We start from the raw sequence: 24,661 nt of genomic DNA, 5'->3' as shown, positions 1-24,661 counted from the left end.
ATTACAGCCTGAAGAAGGAAGTATAACCGAGTTGGAACGTGACATGGAGGGCAGCGCACAGAGACCGCGACAAGGGTGAGCTAATCCTTTTGCTGCTGTTCTCTTTAGTTCAAATTAGAGTTCTGATCCGAATGCTTCAGAACACTGTTCCGAATGCAATTGATCATCCCTACTCATAAACCTGTACCCCCAAACACCTACAAAACACTACTCTAGGGTGCACGATTCAGTGGATTTCTTTTCCTTGTACTGTAAGGTCCAGTGCACACCAAAAACTTCTAGCAGATCTGCAAACCGCTAGAGGTTTTTGAAGCAGATTTTCAGAGCGATTCTATGTATAGAGAGTAATGTAAGAGTGAACAGAGGCGCCAGCAGGATAAAAGGTTCTAAAAGGCTTAAAATCCCTCAGGAGGTGGTGGTGGACTCGCCTCCCCGAAGCAGACAAGGTACCGTCAGTTTTATGACAACATGTTTATTAATATACTCCAAAACAAAACAGTGCAACGCGTTTCACGGGTATGTTACCGCTTTTTCAGGCAATAAACAGGAGTACACCGTATAGTCTCAAGGTCACGAGGCGCTATTCGTGACCTTGAGACTATACTGTGTACTCCTATCTGTTGCCTGAGGAAGCTGGAACATACCTGTGAAACACGTTGCACTGTTTGTTAATACTGGGTAATATGTTGGCAATGTATAAATTATAAAATATTAATTAAGGTGTTCACTAACTGTCCAATTTTTATTGAAGACTTGCTCATCAACCAGATAAATGTGATTGGAAATAAAATGTTGTAATACATAGATTAATTTCACCATCAATGAACCAATCTGTGCTTCCTATCCATTACAACTTAAAAAAGAATTCCAACTGACTAAATTGTCGTTGACTGATCACCTTTTAAAGTCTTTGGCATTTGTTTTGAGACATCCAGGTTTATTTTCTGCAAATTCCGATTTTATATGATTTCTTGGGCAATTCTTTGTTTAAAATTGTACCGTTAGTGGGCACCTTTAGATGGACAACTTCCCACCAACCATACTCATTAGGTCGGGAAGGTTTGAACGCTTTGTACCTCTAATCCAAGGTGAGCATCACCTCTTTTTCCAAATATCCCCTCTTCTCCATCCTTTTATGCCAATAGACATGCACCAAGTATGTATTACAGTTGCTAGGGATGATTCCTTGTCTATGGCAGCTACAACTTCCTTGCTTGTGTATATCTGTAGATTTTGTTTCTGTGCCACATCAAATATGGCTTTACCAGTTGTATATAATATAGTTATAGACTAAGGTTTTGAAAACATTACAATACATGAATTATTATTTTTTACACTGTTCATTTTTATATCTGAAAGTGGTTGAAAAGGTTCTTATTTCCCTTCAATGAACCGTGTATTTGAATGGCTATTGCACATTTTTTAATCCGCTTTCTTGGAGGTAAAAAAAACCCTTTTTGTAATATCAGAGATTTATGTTGAGCCAGCCAGTGAAACAAGTTCAGTTTCACTTTGAAAAACTGTTTCTCTCTCTTTTCCTCTCTGGCTACTCCATAGCTGGTGACTATTGGCAGGTGACTATTATTTGTATTCTATTTCCTATAGGTTATGTCAATTCATAAACTAATAAACATTTTAAGCAACTGATCTTCCTAATAGCCACGAAGGTACCCTGGATTCTTTCAGCCTGTATTTCTATACTCATGGCATATGTTATAGGCAGGTAGTGTGCTGCATGCTCACAGAATGTAAGTGTAAAGACATGTGAGTGAATGGCTCCAGCCGTGCAATATGTGCTAGCAGCAATGAAATCCCTAATCTCCACTAAATGAAATGAGAAGCAAAAAGAGTTAAATGAAAAAAAAAACCAAAATTTAGTAGAGATTAGGAACACCATTGCTGCGAGCATACGTTGTGTGTGTGTGTGTGTGATTGCACGTCTGGTGCTGTTCATCCTTATGTTTCTTTTCTGTTACATGTTCAGGAGTTTGTCATTTGTTAATTCATCGGCTCTACCCAGGATTTGCTGTAAAGGAAACTATTAAAGAGCAACTGTAGTGAAAATAAAATTGCTTATTTTTAATATTACTTTCTAAATTATTTAGTCTGTGTTGATCCATTGCAAAATCTTTCCTCGCCCTGATTTACTTTCTGAAATTTGCCACAGGAGACCCTGTCAGGTACAGCTCTGCAGGATGTTTGTTCCAAAGCCAGTTCAAATATCTGGTGACCCAGAATGCTCAGGGGCAGATTGGGGGAGAGGAATTTCCCATATCTAAACAGCCTGTGACATCACTGGGAGGGCAAGGACACATAAGGATATATAGATATAGGAAGTGTTTCTGTTGCTGAAACCAGGAAAAGTGGGTGTCCTTAAAAATATACTGCATTGTACTACGGTGCCTTTTTGTGCAGTGATAGTACAGCAGGCCATACACATCGATTACTGGCAAGACATGTACTGTCTGACTCTGACCATAAGTCTGCCCTGATGCTGTAGTTGATGAGGACCATATTTGTAATTTTTGTTAGGCTATACAAAAAATGTCCATATAAAATGGGGTGGCAGTTGAATAATTTAGCTAAGGACAATATAGATAATCCCTCTCTCTAAAGTATGAGCAGCAACTTCAGTAATGCAGTTTGCTTTTAAATAGGCACATAGTAATGTTATTAATTCAAGAAAAACAGTATTGCAGCATTTCAAACGGCTATGACAGAGCAGGGACAACAGTAGCTGCAAGCCAGTACATAAAGCCCTTATTTGATGCTAAGGAGATTTGGCTTTTTGGGCAATATTACAAGTTCACCGAAGAGAGGTTCTGCATAATGTGACAGACGAGCTATGGGCAACATTGTTTATTTGTCCTGCGCTAAAGGAGGAACCTGGTCTGTGGCCATTTGTATCAGTTAACTGATGTGGAAGCAAAATATTTTAGGACATAGGGACACCAGAGAACAACGGCTCACCTCCAGCTATATTGATGATGGATCTGCAGTGTCAGGAGTGCCTCTGGACTAGTGCTGGGAAGCACTATGATGCGGGCAGATTATGTACTCCTGTCCCTTTTAGCATACTGTGTCTCCTGATCATCTGGTTATAAAGGAGTATATCAAATAACAATTGAAACTCTTCTTGTCTTGATTGTGGAGCATAATTCACTAAATGAAAATTATTACTTTTTTTTTAAGTCAGAATGGGATCACATCTTCCTTATTTATATTTGCTCACCTTTTTGACCTTTTGTTGCCTCGAGTTCTTAATGGGCATCATTATAATCTAAATAACATTAAGCATGCTGGATGTGAACACCGATCGCTCTTTGAATGTGTATAGAGTACAAAACGCAAAGAACTGAAGGAGACCTCATCTGGAGTGGGGTTTAGGGCTTTGATAATTTGCTAGGTAAAGTAGATCAGGGTGCCATTATTTTCTGCTGGCTGGTCAGTGGTTAATTATGACTTGCTTTAAGAGTCTACTATTAGTTACACAAAGGAAGGAAATATTGGAAATATTATCACCACAGCATGCTTAAAATATGTAGTGTGAATTAGTCAGATTTGTCCAGGTCATTTTGCACCATCTAAAATCCATTTTTTAGGGTGCACACAGATTCTTGATTTTTTTTTCTTGATGTTCTGGAAGCTAATTACTTTTGGATTCACAGTATAGTGACAAATGATCTGCTTGTCATAAAAAAGTGCCACTGAAGAGTGTTTGAGGGGTTATATGGCCCGATACAAAAATTATATCAGAATGCAGTCCCCTTACAGGGATTCTATTTTGAGAGGGATATGGAGGCTGCCGTAATTATTTCCTTTTAAAGAATGCCTATTGCCTGGTCTTCCTGCTGATACTTTTGGCTGCATCAGGCTTGGTCCCCCTCTGCTATAAGACCATGTGCCGCCAGCGGGAGCGGACAATTTAGTGTCTACTCTGATGGTCCGCTGTGGTCTGGCTGTAGCCCACGGCAGATGCATTACCTCAATAGGCTATATTGGAGAACACAACCGCCTACTGGGATATCGCGGACTGCATAGAAGTGCGGCCCACTTACCACAACTGATCCGTTGCAGAGTGACAAATGTGAATGGCTCCTATATATAAAATAGCAGCCGTTTACTGTCATTTTTGCAATGAGCGGATAACAGACAAAACATGCCCGTTCTCAGCTTGAGTGGGACCACAGCCTAAGTGTATGATTCACACACCTGAAATCTCGTGACTAATATGTCCGGACTTTAATCAGAGCATCTGATGTTCACACTTGTTCATGGTCTATGGCTGAAAGTATTAAGCCCTATCTACACGATCCGATTATTTATGCAATTTGATTACGATTCTATTTACGTTCCGATTAAATCCGACATGTCTGATCGGGATTCGATTCAATTCGATTTGCCATTGCAAAACAATGGCAAATTGAGTTGAATCGAATCCTGATCGGACATGTCGGATTTAATCGGATCGTAAATCGAATCACATAAAGAATCGTATTGTGTAGATTGGGCTTTAGAGGCAGAGGTCAGGTCAGCCTGGCAATTAGCATTGTTTAAAGTAAATGTAAAGGGGGAAAAAAAAAAAAAAGTGGGGGCTCTTGCTGGTTCAAAAAGTCAACCATTTTTCTGTCTCTGCCACACACCACCAGCCTATGACACAAAGACCTTTTTATTGCTTAGCAAGATGCAGACGTACTTAACTGTTACTAGAATCCATGTAATTGTTACAAGAAATTGAATGCCACTCTCAAATAGTTTGTGTAATCCCCATGTGGACACCATACCAACTACAGCAAAAGAAGTGTCTGTGGGATTGACCATTGAGCTTTCGCAATCAAGGTCTTCTTTCTGTCAGGCCTGTTACAGCTAGCATCCTCACTGACTATTCTGAAGATTACACATGTTCACCCAGCAGCAGTAGAATGCCCCTTATGCGGGCAAAGAAGCTGTGTCCCTATAGGCTTACTTTTGTTTCCATCGGGGGAAATGCCTATGGAGTAGGTTGCAATTATTGTATGCCCAGTGACTGATTGCAGCCATTGAAGGCCATTTTCACCTTAAAGGACAACTGTAGCGAGAGGGATATGGTGGCTGCCATAATTATTTCCTTTTAAGCAATACCAGTTGCCTTGTTGCTCCTGCGGATCCTCTGCCTCTAATACTTTTAACCAGAGACCATGAACAAGCATATGCATCATATCAGATGTTTCTGACATTGTCAGATCTGACAATATTCACTTCATGCTTGTTTCTGGTCTGATTCAAACACTATTGCTCAAAAGAAAATAAATATGGCAGCCTCCATATTCTTCTCACTTCAGTTGTTCGTTAACCATTTCTAGACGCAGGTAGTTGAAATCGATGCCCTGTTTATGACCTGTTATTCCTGCCAGAGTTTAGATTTCAACTGCTCTACCTCTGGCACTGATGTCACTGTAGAAACGTAATTTGTTGGTTGCTATGGGCAACAATGACACCTTCTGTTCGGCACCAGCAGCTTATAGCTGCGCTCTGCGATACAATATCCCCACAGCCAGTGCAGATATCTTATCTAAAAGTGGATTCCAGATGTCTCAAGCTTTTAAAGGAATTTATTTGGCAAATAAAGTCATACAGGTGTGTGCATCACTTATCTTCGTTACATGTTCATTACCTCAGCGAAGCAATCAAACTGTAGTAGGTCATCCTAAGCGTTTCCTGGCTCTTGAGCCAGTCCTTGTGAATAAATTAGGTTTTCTCTTACGAACATCTATGCTACGTGCACTAAAGCAGATGCTGCAGCATACAGACACAGGAAGTTAGGAAGTTACAAGTGACTAGAAGTAGATGGTCCCTGAGACCGTCCATTCCTTATAAACAGCCAATCAAGGGTTAACTTTGGATCCCACCCAAGGGGTGCAGTCTGCTGTCTCACATGCTAGGCCTCCCATTGGCTGGCTGGAACATGTGATGGATTGAAGCACAGTTTTACTGCGCATGCCCTGGGATCTACACCAGACTTGGAACTTCTGGTGGCTGGTTCCCTAAATTCCAAGAAAGTATTGTTGATCTGTTCCTTAGAGGGCCAGGTCAACACTTGTGTTTACCTTACTCCTGCCAGGATGGCAGTACATAGAGCTGATGAATTGCTCTATGCCCTTCGTGAATTATAAATAACTGTTCCTAAAACCTTGAGTATGCCTTCAGTATGGAACTGCAAGAAAATGTCCCATAAAGAGATACTCTGCATAGCCAGTCTTCTTGCTTACTACTTATTGTGAAAAGTAGATTGAAGGTTGACTGCTGTAGTGCCCCCTCTAAGAAGGCACTACAGCAGGGGTGTCAACTCAAAATACAAAGTGGTCCGGAATTAAAAATTGGGACCAAGTCTTGGGCCAATGTCTGTGTCAATTGGCCACCTCACTCCCTTATAAAGTTCCCTGTTTTTTAATGCCCCCCCCCCCATAACTGTTCCTAAAGTCTAGTGGCCCTCCCCTATACAGTCCCCTGGTGTCTAATGCCTCCTTTCTTCCTTTATACTGGTCCCTGGTGTTTAGTGGTCATTCCAACACTACACAGTCCCTTGGTGTCTAGTGGCCCCCCTCCCCTATACAGTTTCCAGGGTGTCTAGTGGCTCCCTCTCACCCCCATACAATTCCCTGGTGTCTAGTACCCCCCCCCCCCTTCCCTATACAGTTTCCTGCTGTCTAGTGTATTCCCCCTCCCCTATATGGCTTCCCTGGTGATCTAGGGATTCACCTCCAGTATAGCTTCCCTGGTGGTCTAGAGTGGTCCAAACTCAGTGCAACCACTGGGGGGGGGGGGCAAAATGTAATGGTTCTGAGGGCCAGATTTGGCCCATGCAGTGTTCTCCCTAGGCTCTTTTAGCCGGGTGCTCCACCCGGCTAGTTTTGGTGACCACCCGGCTGTCATCGGCTCTCCTCTTCCTATGCTGTAAGCAGAGTTGCTCACAGAAGCACTGGCACTGCATTCTCATCTCGCCCCACCCAGCTACTTTTTCATGCCACCTGCCTACTATTTCATGCCACCCGGCTGGAAGAAATTTCTGGGGAGAACACTGCCATGGGACAGAGTTTGGCATGTATGCACTTCATGAAGATCGAGGATTCTACTTGCCCTCACAGGACACACAGATTGTAGAAGACTATTAAAGAAAAAATCTTTTTACCTTTACCACTGTTTCTTATCTGTTACGAAAGGGGCTGGGTTGTAAGTTGGTGATTGTGTTATATTACTGGCCAATGTCTATAAAAATATACAGCTCAAATAGTAACCCAGGGAGGTAGCAAATAGCAACTGATAAATCTTATGTAAAGCACATCTGAAGAAATATATTAATAGGTGAAAGTACAAGTGTTTGTAAACCATTTGCACACCTTGCTAGTGGAAAACATTATTGTATCAAGAAATGCCTGAAATCTGCTGAACCTCTGCAGGTGGTATTTGGCAAGTGGAGGCTTTTGTACTGGGGTCATCAAGGTCAACAAGACTGCATGTAACATGGAGATGTGGCAGTGTTTCTATATGTACAGGATTTTTTTTTAAGCAAAAGGAATTGTGTAAATTTCCTATTTGTTTGTGATACTGCTACATCTGTGTTCCCATGTGTTGTGATCTTGCTTCTCTATTCACCAAGCAGACTATATTCTATCATTCAGTTAATGTGGCCATACACTTATAGATTTGCAGCAGATTTGATCATCAGATTTCTGTCAGATGCCTGTCAAGTCGAATCTGACAGGAATTGATCTGATGTGTACCACACACTAGGAACAGATTTCCAATAGATTTCAGAATTAAATCTATTGGAAATCGATCTAAATGCATTATTGGACCATTAGATCCAATGCAACTCTATGGGTCATCGATCTGTTGCTAGCAGCAGATAGACCTAGATTTTCCATCCAGTCAAAAAGATTAAATCGATAGAATCTATTTCCGATCGATCGATGGCTGAAATCGACCAGTTTATGGTCCCCTTTAGTAGTTTGCCGTGTAGACAGAAGAACCACTGCAGCCAATAAGTGTGTGCCCTTACCTTTTGTTTACTGCCTGTGAGGGAATCTGTTCTGGCCACATGTTAAAATGACATGTCATAATGTTGAATAGACCACACACTGTGCAATGATAAGATCTTGGAAATTAACAAGCCTGTGTACGTTATTTGCATAGTAGGCCTGAGGCTGCGATCCGGCGGCTCGATTAGCCGCCGGATCGCCTCTTCCGCGTGCCCGCCGCGTCCCAGCTCGCCGCATTCGATTCCCCGCTTGTCCCCGCCGACGCCGCTTATCTTCCGCTCGATTCCCTGCCATTGTCTCCTCGCGGGGAGCGAGCAGGGAATCGGCACAAGCAAGATCCGTCCTGTCGGGACATCGCGGCCGCATCTACGCGTGTAGATGCGGCTTAAAATATAGATACTGGTGATGGCAGTGCATTGTAGTCCAATGTTCCATCCTGTCACCATTGACTATTGAAGAATACACACAATCCTGCAGGGCCTAGATAAAGGCGTTTGTCACATATAGTCCGGAGCATCTGTCTGACAGTGTGATGTATGTGTTGGAATCATTCTATATGCCACAATAAATTCATATAGCTCAAGTCGAGCCTGTGACAATATTCATTGTTGGATGTACCATTGGTGGGTGTTGCCAGACAGTGATGAAGCATGGCCAGGAACAGGGGGAGGTCCATGCACAGATATCTACCTGTATGTAGGGACCCATAAAGGCTTCATAGAATCTTCTTACTTTTAGGCAGTAGTTAATGCATACACATGCAACAGGTCAAACACTTATTCATTCACCTCACACTTGGGGACCATTTCCACTGTAGCTGGCGTGCATCTTCGAGATGTACAAATCCAAATCTCACTAACCATGCCATGCATGACCTGAGTTCTTTTTGCTGCATGCTTTCCGATTCTCCCCGCATGCTAATAGGGTAGCAGCCTATTGATTTAAATAGACTGGGTTTCTCTGTCTGAATTTGCATGCGGGAAATCCAGCAAATCACCCCTAGTAGAAATGAGCCCTTCTCCTGCATTGGTAGATGGGTAGAAGAGCTGTTGGCAATAGAGAAAGACAAAGGGAGCAGGAGAAAGCCGCGGGTGGACAGGTGAGCCAGCAACACTCTGAACAGCCTTGGGGTACTCATTTTACATGTGGGGGTGGGTGAGACAGGCCGGGGGTGTGTCAGCCGCACACCTGACCAAGCCCAATCAAGTGAGATCTTTCCAGAATGCCATATGGCATCAATACCGTACATTGTATAATGTATGAGCACCCTAACTGTGTTCTAATATGGTTCAGGTAAGAGTTGCTTTTGTCACCTACTAATAGATGATTCTAGTGGGCAGGCCGAAATCCAGATTGCAGTGGGTCTAGCAGCAGGGCCGGCCTTAGGTTTCACAGCGCCCTGAGCGAAACCTGATTTTTGTGCCCCCCTTCGCGCCCTATGCGCGCGCACACATGCACTCACACACACACACAGGCCCATATGCAATTCACCTTTTCTCCTGAGTTACCTCCTAGGACAGTGGTTCCCAACCTTTTTGACGTCATGACACATCACGCCAACTTTTCAGGAATATTAATAAAAACAATCAGTGGGACAGTTACCCTCCCATTTAGAATGATAGCAAAGCACCGACAATTTGCACCACACATTATAGCCGCAGTGTGCCCCCCCCCCCCCCAAAAAAAAAAACACACCCTCAGACTCAGTATAGGTAGGTAGCCAGGTATAGGTGCCCCCCGTATAGGATCTCATGTGTAGGTGCCCTCAATATAAGTTGCCAAGCATAGGTGCCCCCAGTATAGGAAGTCAGTTGAAGGTCTCCATCACCCCCAACGGTAGCCAGGCGTAGGTGCCTCCAGTATAAGTAGCCATGTGTTGGTGCCCTAAGTAAAGGTTGCCAGCTATAGGTGCCCCCAGTATAGGTAACCAGCTATAGGCGGCCCCTTGGAAGCCGGCGCCCTGAGCGACCGCTCTGGTCACACAGGTCAAAGGCCGGCTTTGTCTAGCAGTGAGTTGGCATTGAGGTACTGGGTCAGGCATTTGTGAACCAGACACTCAAGGAGTTTTGAGGCAAAGGAAAGGAGGGAGATAGGGCGGTAGTTGGAGGGTAGGGAGGGGTTAAGGGAGGGTTTCTTGAGCAGGGGTAGTACAGTGGGGGGTTTAAGCAGGGAGATGAAAGTGGCAAAAAAGACGCTGGGGTTTGGAAGCTTGTGCTCCGATGAGCTTGGTAAAGTATTCCTGCTTCGCAAGAGCAAGGGCAGTGTGGAACTGCAGCAGGTTGGTCTTGTACTGTAGGAAATCCTGGTTAAGTCGAGTTTTCCTCCATTTTCGTTCAGTGGCGCATGTTACCCTCTGGAGATTGCGAGTATGGGTAGTGCGCCAGGGCTGGATAATTGTTGTTTTTGGTAGGCCTAGCTAAAAAACAGTGTTATACCCCACACTGTAAACTTACCATAAAAAATACTGTATAAATATTAAAATACAGTAATTAAAAAAAAAACAATTAAGCCACAGGATAGACTTAACTTATTGTAACAGATGTTTATTACTGTATGTAAAGGTAGATTTATGCATCCTGCAAGGCCAGGATTTTAGCTTCTGGTTTACAGAGTTCTGGATAACGGGTTTTTCTGTATTGTTTTCCTGTTCTTTCATTTTGCACTACTTTGTATCAATTCCTATTTCAGCAGAAACATTGTCTAATGCTGATCACATCCCCATAGCTGCTAGTTTTGTACTGCCCAATGCAGTACAAAGCTATGAAAACCTCGACTGTGTATTGCTGCCTTACCCCCATTTACATTCTCTATCAGTTTTTTCCCCTTTCAATTTCAGCTGTATTTCTGTGCAAAAATTATTTCAAAGTTTAATTTTCATGTAATGTTTGCCTGTAGCTTACGAACATGTGTCAAGTAAGGGTCTAGTATACATAATGAGTATAGTAGAAATTTTCAAACACAATCGTATATAAAAAAAAATATTTTATTTTCCAGGCCACAATTTTAATGCGAAAAATGCATGCAACCCCCCCCCCCCCCCCCCAAAAAAAACAAAACTGAACCCTGCCTTAAACTGCTGGATGAGCCTACCATATATACTCGGATACAAGTCGACCACGTGTATAAGTCGACCCCAATATTTGACCCCCTTAAGCTGGATTTTTTTTATTTACTCAAGTTTAAGTCTACCCAGGAAAGACTGCACTTGGCACCAGGATGTCTTTGTGGCCCCAGTGTCCACCAGGCTGTGTGGCCCCTCTAGCTTTGTGGCCGCAGTGTCCCCTTGGCTGTGTGGCCCCTCTAGCTATGTGGCCCATGTCCCCCTGGCTGTGTGGCTGCTGTGGCCCCTAGCTGTGTGTCCCCTGTTTTACAGGAGCTGCAGCAGCCAGCATCTGTCTCCCCTTCCCTGAAGTGCTGCAGCACACAGCTTGCTGAAATTCCCCCCTCCCTCCCACCACCAAGGAAAGGGCCCCCCCACTCTCACTCACTCCCTCCTCAGCAGCTTTCCACAAAGCCCCCCTCCCTCACATCACCACGCAAAGGATGGCCGATTCTCCCTCTCGCTCAGCTCTCTGTGTCATCTAGCAGCATCAGCGCTGAAGCAGAAACTCACTGATTACACAGCGCGGCATCCTCTCTTGTCCCTCTGGTCGTTCTGGTCTGTTAGTTTACAATACCACAGCTACGGCTCCAATGTCATGTGACTTATGTGTCATGTGACATCGGAGCCGTAGCTGTGGTATTGTAAACAGACCAGCGTGAGCAGAGGGACTAGAGAGGATGCTGCGCTGTGTAATCAGTGAGTTTCCGCTTCAGCGCTGACCATTACATGACCATTAGATTCTCATTAGATTCTCGGCTATAAGTTGTGAAATTTAGGACTACTCAAGTATAAGGCGACCCCCTCACTTTTAAGCCCCGTCTACACTAGGAGATGTTGGGGAGATGTTGTGGCGATGTTGTGGCGATCGGCGGCCTCTTGCGCGTCCCCGAGCGTGCCCGCCGCGTCCCCGCTCGCGCCGCATTCGATTCCCCGCTCGTGCCCGCTCGTCCCCGCCGGCGCCGCTTATCTCCCGCACGATTCCCTGCCATTGTCCCCTCGCGGGGATCGAGCAGGGAATCGGCGGTGCGGAGATCCGTCCTGTCGGATCTTATCAATCGAGCCGCATCAGCGGCTCGATTGATAAGGAGCATCGCGGCCGCATCTACGCGTGTAGATGCGGCTTTATACTTTGAATCAGTCCTAAATTTCTCGACTTATAGGCGAGTATATAAGTTAACTCATCCATACAATTTTCAGCTAATTTTCCCTGGATGAGTCAGGCTCTTCCATACCTCCAGGGACGTTAAGCAAAGAAGAGACATGTCTAATCAATATTTGATTGATGCCGCAATCTTAATGTTGATTGTGAATGCCACAGTTATAGATTTTCATTAGATTTAATGTTTATATCATATCTAAATTCTATTCTGTTGAAAATATTAAGTGGAAGCCCTTCCTGTGAAAGAGTACTACTTTTGTCCAGTTGATTTGATAGGATTGGTACTTTATAATTAGACAGTGTGCCCACTCTGGAAAATCACAAGAATACGCAGACTGGCTAGTGGAGCTTGCATGCAGAGAATAGTCAGATGCCTCTTCACTTCGTATTTCCATTTGCTACGTTAGGTGCAATTTCAGGGATGTAAATTCTGAGATACTAAATACTGAGAACAAGCAAAATGACTTGCATTTATTTTTCACCTGGTAATGTGGGCAAATGGATATCTCCATGGACTCGCACACAAATGGGAGTGCTGGAACTTTTATACTAAAGATTTTGCATCACATCCACTGTTAGCCACACCTACTTCATGACCACCCAGCTATGTCTTCACCTTCCCAACCATTACTGACCAACCATTATAGATTTGTGATTAGAAAACTGTACTAACCTCATCTTTTCACCTAACCTTAAAGGGGCACTATGGCAAAAAAATTTTAGAATTTAAAATATGAGCAAACCTACAAATAAGTACGTTTTTTCCCAGAGTAAAATGAGCCATAAATTACTTTTCTCCTATGTTGCTGTCACTCACATTAGGTAGGAGAAATCTGACAGAAGCAACAGGGTTTGGACTAGTCCATCTCTTCATGGGGGGATTCTCAGGGATTTATTTATTTTCAAAAGCACTTAGTGAATGGCAGATGCTCCGTCCAACTGCCAAAAAACTGTGTAGCGAGCAGGGAGGCTGGCCAGCATTATTGTTTATATACTTTTTAGGGTATATCTTTATAAAGAATGAAAACCTTGCTGAGAATTCCCCCATGAAGAGATGTACCAGTCCAAAACCTATCACTTCTGTCAGATTTCTACTACCTACTGTAAGTGACATCATTATAGGAGAAAAGTAATTTATGGCTCATTTTACTCTGGATAAAAAACATACTTCCTATTTGTCTGTTTGCACATATTTTAAAATTTTTCGCCATAGTGCCCCTTTAATCTTAATTACAGTGGTTTGCAAAAGTATTCGGCCCCCTTGAAGTTTTCCACATTTTGTCATATTACTGCCACAAACCTGAATCAATTTTATTGGAATTCCATGTGAAGCAAGGACAGGGAAGCTGGTCAGAGTTGATGGGAAGATGGATGGAGCCAAATACAGGGCAATCTTGGAAGAAAACCTCTTGGAGTCTGCAAAAGACTTGAGACTGGGGCGGAGGTTCACCTTCCAGCAGGACAACAACCCTAAAAATAAAGCCAGGGCAACAATGGAATGGTTTAAAACAAAACATATCCATGTGTTAGAATCAAAGTCCAGATCTAAATCCAATCGAGAATCTGTGGCAAGATCTGGAAACTGCTGTTCACAAACGCTGTCCATCTAATCTGACTGAGCTGGAGCTGTTTTGCAAAGAAGAATGGGCAAGGATTTCAGTCTCTAGATGTGCAAAGCTGGTAGAGACATACCCTAAAAGACTGGCAGCTGTAATTGCAGCAAAAGGTGGTTCTACAAAGTATTGACTCAGGGGGCTGAATAATTACGCACACCCACTTTGCAGTTTTTTTTGTAAATGTTTGGAATCGTGTATGATTTTCGTTCCACTTCTCATGTGTACACCACTTTGTATTGGTCTTTCACGTGGAATTCCAATAAAATTGATTCATGTTTGTGGCAGTAATATGACAAAATGTGGAAAACTTCAAGGGGGCCGAATACTTTTGCAAACCACTGTATTTAAATGATCACTTATACGAACACAAAATATCTCTAATGCTAATTTTTACCTGATCATTGTACCTAATTAATAACCTTAAAATAAATTAAGCCTGGCCATAAGACTAATCAAACTCTGTGACAATTGTCCCCTAACCGACCCTTGAAAATAGTAATACTATCTTGTCAGTTTTAAGAGTGTCAATAACAGCATTGTCTGGGGCTGCACTGAAATACTCCAACATGGAAAACCTTGAAATCATCAAGGTTCGCAGCTTTTGGTATTGTTGATTTACCCCTCCCAAACCCAATACTTGCTTAACAATTTTGCCAGCAATCCAAAGGAGTCCTCTGAAACATAGCAACAGTGTTACTATGGTATTAAAGTGACCTTAAATGCTTAATAACTGTTTACATTTTGATTGCACAGAGTAGCTTCCTTAAGGCTGGTTTCACAGTGGGACGTTACAGGCGCACGTTAGAGCAGCCTGTAACGCAGCCCACCGCACAGCAATGAAAAATCAATGAGGCTGTTCACAGTGCGGACGTTGCGTTACATAGTAACGCTGCGCCACCAGACAACGTACTGCATGCAGTACTTTGGACGCGGCAGGGCCGCGTTACACTGCTTGCACATGCTCAGTAATGTTGGGGAGGAGCGGAGAGCGGCCAGGCACATGGCTAATTATTATGCACTGCACGTTGTGACGTGCAGTGTTTACATCCTGGAGCAGCCGCTCTGTGCGGCGATTGGCCGGCGGGACCACGTGATGCCGCATGCGCACAAGAGTGCGCATCACGGCATCACTGACGCCAGAGTGAGCTGCACAACGCGGCTCACTCTGACGTCCAGATCCAGCACCACCAGGCGTTGTTAGGGGGACGTTATGCGACCTTAACGCCCCCTCTAACGCAACGTCCTGGTGTGAAATTAGCCTAAATAAATCTGTTTTCAGTTACATTAGCATACGGTAAGTCTTTTGTTGAAAAATAAAACAGAGGGCATCAATTTCAAAATGGCACTGTGGGGGCTTGCGTATGAGGACATTTATTTTTTGCATGTGTTTTGTGAATCTAAAGCACAAGTGCAGTGATTACATTTTGATTGAGAACTTACTGAATATTTTGAAACTGCATTTGAATTTCATCTGCTCTGCCTTTCCATTTTCCCAATGTAGCTTGCCCTATTCTACTGTTTTTGGAGTTCTTTCCTGGTTGTATACTATTAAGTATATAGCTGAAACCAAACCCTATTCAAACACAATGAAGTCTATACACTAATAACCTGGTATTTAAATGCATTTGATTAACATTTTATTTGCGTTTGTATGGGCACTTCATTTTCTTTTTAACAGCATTTGGTCCCAGCCATTCACTGATTTCCAAGCAATCAAGAAAATGTGCAAGTGTTTTGAAAAAGAGTTAACAAAAAGAGTAAATGTAAAGCAAATGGAATTCAAATGTGGTTAACACTGATCTGTAATACCTCAATCAAAATCTGCATTCAACATGCCTCCACACTCTGGTACAGAAGTGCTGATCAAGCCCAAAAATAAGACGACGTTACAGAAGCCCTGAAATTGCGGTTGGAATCTGGACAGGTGATTCTAGGGCACTAGTACGCCATTGTCACATATAGTGTACGCTGTATTCACACAAAGTATTCTGGAAAGCATACATTTGAAAAAGTCGCAAGCTAATTTAGGCACGACGTTAAATACCGATATTACTAGCAATATTGGTAAATACAATTTAAGCGCAATGTTAAATAACAAAATTGATAAAAAAAGGTGAATAACAATTTAATTGCAGTATTACATTATCAGTAAATTTACCAATAATGTTGAACCTAACTATAACCTAACCCCTCTCACACAGAACCCTCCCCTGGTGGTGCCTAACCCTAAGACCCCCCCCCCCGGTGGTGCCTAACCCTAAGACCCCCCCCCCTGGTGGTGCCTAACCCTAAGACCCCCCCCCCCTCCTTGTGGTGCCTAACCCTAAGACCCCACCTGGTAGTGCCTAACTCTTAGACCCCCCCCTGGTGGTGCCTGACCCTAAGACCACCCCCCTGGTGGTGCTTAACCTTAACACCCCCTGATGCCTGCTACCAATAATACGATACATTTCAATTCAATGGCAGCCGCCTGCTAAATAGTGTAACGGGTTTCTATATTATGATAAATAACAATTATGCCCACATATATTGATAAACAACAATTGCACCCACATATATTGATAAATAACAATTGCGCCCATTTGTGGCCGCAACTTTTTCAACTGCTCCTGCTGGAAAGCCATACTGATTATAGTGGTGTACTCCAGTCAGAATTTACAAAACATTAATTAGAAAAGTTTACAGGCGTTTGTGCATGTATTTAGGAAGGAACTGCAATGCCATATAGTAGAATGGAATAGCTTTTTTTAGGATATCACTTATATCTAAATATTGCCGTATATTGGTATGTAGCCCTTCCCTCCTAGTGATGCTTAGCCTAGGCTATGATGTCACACAGACTTCTACTCCTAGTGCACTCTGGGAGACCAGATGGTGCTCCTGCTCACAGGCATTTAACAGTGCCAGCAATATAGATGTCGCCATCTGTGATGTATTCTTGATAAATTACAAATGTAAATTGGGGTGAAGAAAGACTTTTACAATGGACTAATGCTGACTGAATATTTTAGAAAATAATTGTATACATGCAGTTATATTCAGTGAGGTTTCTATTTAACATACTATTGATTACTACTAACTGACTAATGCTTTTTTCCTTACAGATTTGTTTTAAAGTGGTCTGAAACACTGTCACAACCTTCAATAAAAATGTGTTTTTCTACTTTGTATTACTCATACAGTTATCATATTTTTGCTTTTGTGCACATACATATTGTCTCTCTACAAATTACAAGTTTCCAAAGTGTAGTTTTTCTTGCTCTAAAAACTGTCGTTGCATTTTATTCCAACTACTTTTTATTATAAACTAGTGACCTGTCTGTCAGTAATCCACCTTGGGCGTGCATGCCACCAGCCTCGCACGCCTCGTGCGCACCCGCCGCGTGCCTCTCTCGCGCACCCCCGCCGCGCGCCTCACACGCGCGCACACCGCGCTCACACACGACCGCCCCTTCTGGCCCTGTCGTCCTCCGGCTCTCGGCAGTGTCTCTGCGTCATGTACCTGCACATGTGCAGTGCTAGAAAGCACTGACACATGGATAGATGCAGGGACACTTGCCTATTAGGTAGGATTACACTCTTCTACAATCCTCTAATGAGTGAACTGTGTGTGTGCCTTAAGCAGAGACAGCTTCTCAGAAAGTGTTTTTTACTTGTTATTGCCCATTTCCACTTGTGCCGCATGCCTCAGCAAGACGCGCGCCGGCACTTCTGGGTCTGCGGTTACACAGACTAATCCCATCAGCCGTGCCATGCACGGCTATGGGATTCGCAGCCTTCCGCACCATTTCGGATGGAGATGCGGCCGATTCGCTAGCGCAAGCGATTTGGCCGGCGGCGCTATTCATCCCTATGGCAGAGTTTCCCCGCGCGATTTGCCTGCGGGGAAACTATGCGGATTGGGCGCGGTTTCCACGCCAGTGGAAACGGGCCCTAACAGACAAATGTAGCAACATTGGAATGTAAACAAACATACCGTTATCTCCAGTTTGGAATCGGATTTGAAGCTGAATAGCAAAAGAAAGTGCTTTGTTTAAAAAATTGCAGTGATGTTCTGATAAAAAAAATGTCTGGGATAGTAGCTTTAAAGCCCCATCTACACCATACAATTTTTTTGTCTGATTCGATTCATTCGATCGGACATGTCGGATTGAATCGAATCAATGAATCGAATCGGACAAAAAATTGTAAGGTGTAGATGGGGCTTAAAGCTGTGAGGAATCTTTTAGAGCAAAGTAGAAATGCTGACTTTCAGACCACTTTAAATGCATCAGCTATGATGCTTATTGCAGAATCTTCACCTTTCCACCCCCATCGTGAAAATTTGACAGGCAGTAAAAGACGTGTAATGTACACATTGCCCTCTATCATCTGTGCCATGATGTTGAGGTTAATCTTCTGCCAGGTGGACTCAACATTGAAGACGGCAAAAGGGTTGTTGGCTATTAGGGAAATACTTCTGAACAGTGTTCAGAATGTTTTTTTTTTTTTTTCTCTGTTTGCATCATTTCATACTTCTAATAAATTAATTGTTTTCTTTCCACTTATGAATGCTTCTGCCATATGTCATAAACTTGTTTATTCGCTGTTGTGTAGTTCTGCTTAGGTAACTGCCTGCCCACGCACAAAAATTAATGATGTTTGCTCCTGTCTGAAAAGGAATCCAACACTGTTGGCAGACAGTAGATGTGTATATTTGTCTACCATATATAGTTGCTTTCTTGTGAGAGGTCGTTTTTCTCCCTTCAGGGAAAACATGACTGAACTTGCTGTCATTGTACTTTAACTGTCGAAGCAGTGTATTTGTTTTAGTTCATGGTAATGCACAGGTGAAGAACGCTGGATATTTTCCATACTAGTTGGAACAAAAACAGCATGGAAGAATTTTTGTGGCCAGTTATGTAGGGTGTCTGAACTAGTCAGAAGGTGTGTGTGTGTGTGTGTGTGTGTGTGTGTGTGTGTGTGTGTGTGTGTGTGTGTGTGTGTGTGTGTGTGTGTGTGTGTGTGTGTGTGTGTGTGTGTGTGTGTGTGTGTGTGTGTGTGTGTGTGTGTGTGTGTGTGTGTGTGTGCGCGCGCGCGCGTGTGACATATATTGTAAAATACATGTTGGTGGTTTAAAATTTGTGAATATTGAATATATCTAAAGAAAGTATCATCTGTTTTTCATGCAAGTCCTAAAATTGCACAATGAAAATCCAGTTAAGTAACTGAGTCCTAAACTTTATTTTTGTTTACTTATTTATTGAAGAAAATTAATCCATTATTTGTGTTGCAAAAATGTGTGCAGCGCTCTTTGAGTAAATGGTGTGCCCTCCTAAGGCTGAAATGACTGCAGCTAAATGCCCCTGATAATTAATGATAAATCTTGGCTTCTTAGTGACCTAAAGGTAAAGCATTCCAAAGGGGGACCCGAGGTGAGAGTGATATGGAGGCTGCCATATTTATTTCCTTTTAAACAATACCAGTTACCTGGCAGTCCTGCTGATCTATTTGGTTGCAGAAGTGTCTGAATCGCACCAGAAACCAGCATGCAGCTATTCTTGTCAGCTTTGATAATAATGTCAGAAACATTTGATCTGCTGCATATGCTTGTTCAGGGTCTATGGCTAATAGTACAGAGGATCAGCAGGATAGCCAGGCAACTGGTATTGCTTAAAAGGAAATAAATATGGCAGCCTCCATATACCTCTCACCTCAGGCTCTCTTGAGCTTTCTTCTGCTGTACATGTTTTTGGGTAGATTGACTGTTTATGGTCATTCTCTTGTGGCATAACCTATTGTTTCCTGAACTTCAGTTCATGGACCAATACTGTGACACTTTCTTCAGAATTTGCTGGTACAGTATAAAATTCCTAGTTCCATACGTGATGGCAAACTGTCCTTGTCCAGAAAAGTGATGCAGACCCAAACTATAAAACTGCCACCACCAGGGTTTATCATGGAATGCATTTTTTTTTCTTTTAGGCCTTGTTCACATTATCAAACGGCGATGGCTGTGCGATCAGAACACAACGCATACGATTGCACGCCATCTGCGTTTCCATGTGTTGCGCGGCTGATTCCCATTTACTACGTTAATGGGACAGCCATGCGTTTGGGCAATAAATGCATGCAGCATGCCTTCGCTGACCGCACTGGTCCGCAACGCATGGATTGCTATGCACTTCTGATGTCGTGCATGTCTGCCTCCTGCACGCGTTGCCAAAATATGGACCGCAACGCGTGTAATGTGAACGAGGCCTAACAGAACACTTTCCCTTCTGTCCACAAAGTTTCTTTTTTGTCTCATCCACTAACTGAACATTTCTCCAGTGGCATTGACATCCTCTGCAGAACTTTACAGGGTACTTTATTGTCTGGTCACTAAATCTCCCTCAGTGGGACTCTCAATCTAATACCTACCATAACCATATGTCCATAGTAGTCTCGGGCCAATTTAGAGAGAAGCCAATATATTCAGAAAATTTTGCTACATTTCATTGAAACTTTGTTTGAAAAGGAAGACTAAGTGTCACCAAATAAGAACATAGTAGAGGCGTTTGAATAGTAAGTAAACAAAATCCCTAGCTGACTTGGAAAGTATAAGATGACCGTAGAGTAGAAGCCGCTGTCATTGTCCCTGGCTGAAACACATAATTCCCTGGAACCCATTAATTGTATACAGGGGAAAAAGTTTTATTGATATTTTAATACTGAAAAGGAAGTGGTGTGGTCTTAGCTTGCCTTTTCATCGTTGTTCAATAAAATGATATATTGGGAATATGCCAGTGAGGAAGATGCTTTAAACCATTTGTCAGGAGGAGTTTTTTCTATTCAGTCATGCTTTAATTCTTGGACCTAGCATATTAACAGGTGGCAGTGCATGTTATGAGCCAGCCTTTATTTTTGTCATTTTTCTTTCCAATTATGGTGAAGATTGCTGAAAGCCTATGGCTAGGTTATAATGTGATTAAATGCATACACACAAGTTTGTTCCCAACAAGATGCATGCTGGGAGATTTAGGTCAGGCACAGAGTCATTGCTTCTCAATAGCTCTGCAGTAAAAGAAGCTGACTTTTCCCCCACAAGTTTCTTTTTGAATAAGCCTAACAAAGCAAAGTTAGCATTCTTGATTCAAGAAAGCGAATGTCCAGATTAATCCAGTTGATACAGATGTAGGAGGCTGTATTGTAGCCTAGAAGTATTATCTACCTGATAATTAGAAAAAGGTAAAAGCATCGTGGAAGCATAGGTCTGATAACATTTCCCTTTGATAAATTCACTTCAGATAATCAAAAAAAGTTCACAAGAATTAAGTAAAATTGAAACTACAGTATTTGAAATGAAAAATGTATCCTGTCCATTATATTTTTTTGAAGTTCACATAAAGAACCCTGCTAGTTTACCCCTTTTGTGTGACTGAATCCCCAGCTAGGATCTGGGCAGATGAAAGTCCTTAATAAATAAAAAGGTTTTTCTTTAATTATGCATTTCCATCTCTCAAACGTCTGTATTCTGTATTATATCGGTGTATGGAATCTTCTGTTAAAGAGACTCTGTAACAAAATTTGCAGCCTTATTTCTTCTATCCTTTAAGTTCCTATACCTGTTCTAATTTGGTCTGTCTTACTGCAGCCTTTCCTAGGTGCACAGTGGCTGTATTATCTCCGTTATATAATCTAATCTTCTTTCCTCTGATGGCTTTGTCAGGCTCAGGCAGGAATCTGCTGCTCTGCTGTGATAGGATAGAAGCTATACACACCATCTCCACGCCCCCTGCAGGCTCTGTGTGAGTCACAGACTGAGCTACTCAGAGCCTATTGCAAAACAATGGCAAATCGAATTGAATCGAATCCCGATCGGACATGTCGGATTTAATTGGATCGTAAATAGAATCATAATCAAATTGCACAAAGAATCTTATCATGTAGATGGGGCTTTAAAGCTTACTGTAAGCTCTTCCTAAAACTTAATTTTAAATGAATATTCTATAAAGTGTTGTAGAAAAGCATTGCACTTATTGAAAAATGATAATAGTAGATGCCTCAGCCTCCTGCACCTCAGCACACTCCCTTCCCCACCTCCCTTCTAGAGCTGGAGAGCTATGATGGACTGGTAGCAGTAAGGCATGGCCTCACATGAATTGGTTGTGGGGGAAAGCCTAGAACATTTGCTTATTTTCTACATTTGGCATTTCATCAGGGTATTTCAGTAGAGCCCCTCTTCTCCACTTGAGAGTATACATGGCACATGGTTTCTCTTTTTTAGCAGCAGTGCTATAGTCCGCGGCCCTCGCTCGGGTAATGCATTGTTCAGGCGATCGTCAGACCCAGAATCACTTCTCCCTCCAAGCTGCTATGATTCGGAGGTGGAATAGTACTTAATGCAACCGGGAATTTCAGCGCTTCAGGTGAGCCGTCATTCGGCTCACCCTGCACCAAGCTGAGCGGCGGCATACTGACACATATGTCTTTTTGGAGGCCTACTGCTCTTAGGGGGAAAAACCAAATCTGTTTGCTCATTTATAAATGTATACTATGTGTTAAAGTTCCAAACAAACTTTTAAAAGTTGGGAACCAAAAAAATAACAATCAAATCTTAGACTGACACTTTTTTTTCTAACTGGACCCTGACTTAAAGGTTTTGAAGGACATGCTTTTCATGCAAGTGTGATCTTTATCTGAGACTCAGTCCATACTATGTTAGAGCATTACCATATCCATTTTAACAGATAAATTAGGGTTTCTGTTGGTTTCCACTTTGCTCCTCCAAATTTCAATCAAGCTGGTATTGCTAAAACAGTTGAGCTGGCCAGCACAATGCTCTGCTGCCTGAACAGTACCAGCCCACATGTAACCTATGGTGAAACATTACTATGGTTGACGTGAAAAGGTGATTAAATTACAAAAAAAAACTGTGAAGCAGTGACTGGACAATCATTTTGAAGGCCACCGCTGAAAGTATTGTTCCCCATCCTAACCTCACCTGCCAGAAGATGCTGTAGTGTGCCATGCTCCCCACTCCCCTGACCCATAACAGTACATGCCTCTCAGCTGTTGCCGAGGGGTGAGTATGTATGAGCTTGCAGCCAGAACTGTTGGACTAGGAATCGCGGCCCTACGACAACAATTATAGTAAGTTTGTACACACATGCTAGTTCACTTATTTACACACAGTACATTTGTACTGTCTTTGCATTGGTCTCAATCTACAACTTACGATTTTGCTGCACAGAGAGCCTTTGTCACTTAATTTTAACACCTAACCCAGTGAACTGTAGCAAGCTTTAAATGGAACCTAAACTGAGGATATGGATTTTTCCTTTTAAAATAATACCAGTTGCCTGACTCTCCTGCTGATCCTGTGTCTCTAATACTTTTAGCCACAGCCCCTCAACAAGCAGGCAGATCAGGTGCTCTGACTGAAGTCAGACTGGATTAGCTGCATACTTGTTTCAGGTGTGTGATTCAGCCACTACTACAGCCTTAGAGATCAGCAGGGCTGTCAGGCAACTGGTATTGTTTAACAGGAAACATCCATATCCCTCTCAGTTAAGATTTCCTTTAACCTTCCCATGCGTCAGTTCTTGGTTTAGGACACTGGAAAATAGGAAAATTTTTGCCATGTATAAAGCTAAACATAATGGAAATTTTTCCTTAGAAAGCTTAATTTTAATAATGCTGCTTATTCTTGGTAAAAATTAATGATAGTTTGATAGATTTGAGTTTAGCTTGTTAGCAGCTATTAAATCGGTTGCACAGGAATTTGTACCTGTCAATTGAATGGTCTTATTTAATGAGCTTCCTGGTGACCTAGTGGAGCAATGTGACTTATGAGGACACCATTTGAACATTGGTCGGCTTCTGGTGAGGAGTGAATTGGTGTAGTAAAGAACTTCTCCAATGCCAGTTGTAGATACAGCTTATTGTAATTTTTAGTGTATTGCATTTTTATATTTGAGATGATTTTTACCTTGATATGTAAATAATCACTGTAGCCTTCAAGAAGCACCAGCACGGCTGCTTGTGAACTGTGTCAGATTGATCTAGTTGTGTATAGGGTGTGTACAGCAGCCCTTCATCTGTCAGATTGCACCAGCCTGCTGCAGCTTGTAGTCTGGTTGTGTTAAGTTACCACATGTTTACCTTAAGTAAAGTCTTGTGTTTTGTAGCTTCGGGGACTTTTGCAGAAAGGATCAGTATACTGCTCATGTGCTAATTGGGGGCTGTGTCCTGTTTCAATATTTTTATTAAACATTTTCCAAAAAACTGGACATTACAAGAAATCTTCCATATGTGAGAGGTACAGTCTTTCCATAGTAAAGGCAATGAAATAATGTCCGTAACTGAAATCTCATGACTAGGCATGCACTCCGTACAGCTCCTGTGTTAGGATTCTGAATTCCCATTAAAAGTTGCTGGCCGTAGCAGGGGACCGTTAACTTACCTTTGTCGCCACCTATAGCCGATGCACTCCACAATGCTTTCCTTCTCCAAGGCTTCCTCCTTCAAACCCAAAAGGTGGATGTATTGTAGGAACATTGAATGCGACGTGGAGGCAACAAGGGTAAGTTCACTGCCCCCCTGCCTGCAAGTCCAAATTCAGTAACCAAATGCTGGAGCTCATCCTACTCGTGACTCGTGGTCTGTATTCTAAGCTATTATCACCTGGACTAAAGCCCAATCTTCACGATATGATTCTTTGTACGATTCGATTACGATTCTATTTACGATCCGATTAAATCCGACATGTCCAATCGGGATTCGATTCGATTTGCCAATGCAA

General features: G+C 42.6%; 1 protein-coding gene across 1 annotated transcript in view; it reads left to right on the top strand.

Annotated features, from left to right (window-relative positions):
* The window catches only part of DGKQ (diacylglycerol kinase theta), a 225,499-nt gene that overhangs the window by 68,894 nt on the left and 131,944 nt on the right, over positions 1-24,661 (top strand). The gene's annotated exons all lie outside the window — the stretch shown is intronic.

Source organism: Hyperolius riggenbachi, chromosome 1 (assembly GCF_040937935.1).
Source record: "Hyperolius riggenbachi isolate aHypRig1 chromosome 1, aHypRig1.pri, whole genome shotgun sequence".
NCBI lineage: Eukaryota > Metazoa > Chordata > Amphibia > Anura > Hyperoliidae > Hyperolius > Hyperolius riggenbachi.
Note: the sequence above shows the minus strand (reverse complement) of the source record. Positions and strands in the feature narration are given on the sequence as shown.